This window comes from Eschrichtius robustus, chromosome 21 (genome assembly GCF_028021215.1).
Source record: "Eschrichtius robustus isolate mEscRob2 chromosome 21, mEscRob2.pri, whole genome shotgun sequence".
Lineage (NCBI taxonomy): Eukaryota > Metazoa > Chordata > Mammalia > Artiodactyla > Eschrichtiidae > Eschrichtius > Eschrichtius robustus.
The window spans coordinates 28,081,051-28,083,520 of record NC_090844.1 but is presented as its reverse complement, the minus strand read 5'-3'; the positions used below and the strand labels follow the sequence as shown (position 1 = coordinate 28,083,520).

Sequence of the window (2,470 nt, the reverse complement as noted above, 5' to 3'; positions counted from 1 at the left end):
CATAGATGCCTTCAAGGTAAGAATACAAGCATGTGGACGCTTATAGAAGACCTTCAGAGGATAGTTTACTTATTATATTAATATATTAAGTTAACCTGAAAACAAGTGTGCTAGTGTAATACCAGAAAGCAATATTTAGCAAAGGAAAGATCCCACTGTTCTCCTACTTGGTTTCACAAAAGTAATGCAAGAAGTCTTCTGCACGATTATTTTCTACATTGTGAATTCTATGATCACTCAGAGGAGAAAAGAAAACCTTCACAGAGGTTTCCGTTGCTCCTTTATTTTCCTTATTTCATCCATATTTTGTGAATCTGTGCTGGTCAGATTATATTTAAAGGATCACATTTTTTTTTTTAACCCTTCCCCCTCCCAGTGTCCTCAAGTCCATTCTCTACGTCTGCGTCTTTATTCCTGTCCTGCCCCTAGGTTCTTCAGAACCATTTTTTTTTAGATTCCATATATATGTGTTAGCATACAGTATTTGTTTTTCTGACTTACTTCACTCTGTCTTACAGTCTCTGGGTCCATCCACCTCACTACAAATACCTCCATTTCATTTCTTTTTATGGCTGAGTAATATTCCATTGTATACATGTGCCACATCTTCTTTATCTTTTCATCTGTCGGTGGACACAGGTTGCTTCCATGTGCTGGCTATTGTAAATAGAGCTGCAATGAACATTGTGGTACATGTTTCTTTTTGAATTATGGTTTTCTCAGGGTATATGTCCAGTAGTGGGATGGCTGGGTCGTATGGAAGTTCTGTTTTTAGTTTTTTAAGGAACCTCCATACTGTTCTCCACCATACTGTTCTCCATAGTGGCTGTATCAATTTACATTCCCACCAACAGTGCAAGAGGGTTCCCTTTTCTCCACACCCTCTCCAGAATTTATTGTTTGTAGATTTTTTGATGATGGCCATTCTGACCAGTGTGAGGTGATACCTCATTGCAGTTTTGATTTGCATTTCTCTAATGATTAGTGATGTTGAGCATCCTTTCGTGTGTTTGTTGGCAATCTGTATATCTTCTTTGGAGAAATGTCTATTTAGGTCTTGTGCCCATTTTGGGATTGGGTTGTTTGTTTTTATGATATTGAGCTGCATGAGCTGCTTGTAAATTTTGGAGATTAATCCTTTGTCAGTTGCTTCATTTACAAATATTTTCTCCCATTCTGAGGGTTGTCTTTTCATCTTGTTTATGTTTAAAAAATATGGAACACTTCACGAATTTGCGTGTCATACTTGCACAGGGGCCATGCTAATTAAAGTATCACATTTAATATATAGTCCTTGAAGTCCATTCAGAGGAAAGTAAAGAAACTTAGAACCATGTTTTCTGAGGAACACTTGGAAGAACTCAGAATCACTCAATCTAAAAAGAAAAGGCAGGTGGAATATATTGATGGAGGTGGGAGTGTCATGGCCAAAATCCTTATTTTCAAATACTTGAAGGGTTGTCATGTTTAGATGTCCTACACAGCTTCAAAGGGTAGAAGTTACAGAAATAAACATTTCAGTTAAATTAAAGGGGAAAATGAGCCATTTAGACATGAAATGGACTGCCTTAGGAGGTGGTGAAATTCCTATCATTGGTGTTGCTAAAAAATAAACTAGAGGATTAAATGTCAGGATATTCAAAAGGATGTGCAAAAATCATATTAGAGGTTAACTAAATGGTTTTGAGGTCTCTTCCAACCCTGAGAGGGTTAGAAAACAGGTCATGGTAATGTCACCAGAAAGCAAATCTTCACAAACACACAGCCTGCCCATCTAATCTCTCTGAAGTGGGGAGCAGGGGCAGGGGTAGAAGAAAAGGAAGCCGATGACTAGAAAAGTAGTCAATAGGAGGAAGTCAACTGGTTCTGAGGCAGAAGAATCAGAGCCCTAGAGAAACGCACTGTCCTTGAGCAAGTCAATCTGACCTTCTCAAGCACAGCCTTGGTCAAATTTCTATAAACACTTACTTAACTCACGGGCATGCTGGGTAGCTTACCATAATCCTGAGGTAACATGGTATACAGAACACAGCAGTGTTTTAACCTGGGGGTCTCCGAGTGTATATATATCAGCATTTACCACATTTTGTGGCTGCATAAACAGAAGCACCAAGAAGCTTAAAAGGGTAGCTAAAAGAATAATGCATTTAGCCAGGGGCTGAAACAGAACCTTCCCAGATTTCTGCCTTTTTACTGACTCTGTTGCGACACAGAGAGTTAAACAAGTAATGGGCATCCAAGGGGGCAGAAGACAGAGTGAAGACAACTTCCCCAGCACTCACCTCTGATAGAAGAGGGGCAGTTTCAACTCTGTACTTGACCACCCACACTCTAAACAAATAGCCCCTCGGGACTTCCCTGGCAGTCCAGTGGTTAAGACTCCGCACTTCCACTGCAGGGGGCACGGGTTCGATCCCTGGTCGGGGAACTAAGATCCCACATGCCTCAGGATGCACCCCACCCCCCAAAA

The 2,470-nt window shown here is 40.4% G+C and overlaps 1 pseudogene; it reads right to left on the bottom strand.

Moving 5' to 3' along the window:
* Window positions 1-1,209: 1,209 nt before the first annotated feature.
* Window positions 1,210-1,304, bottom strand: LOC137756126 (U6 spliceosomal RNA; annotated as a pseudogene).
* Between the last annotated feature and the right edge of the window lie 1,166 nt (window positions 1,305-2,470).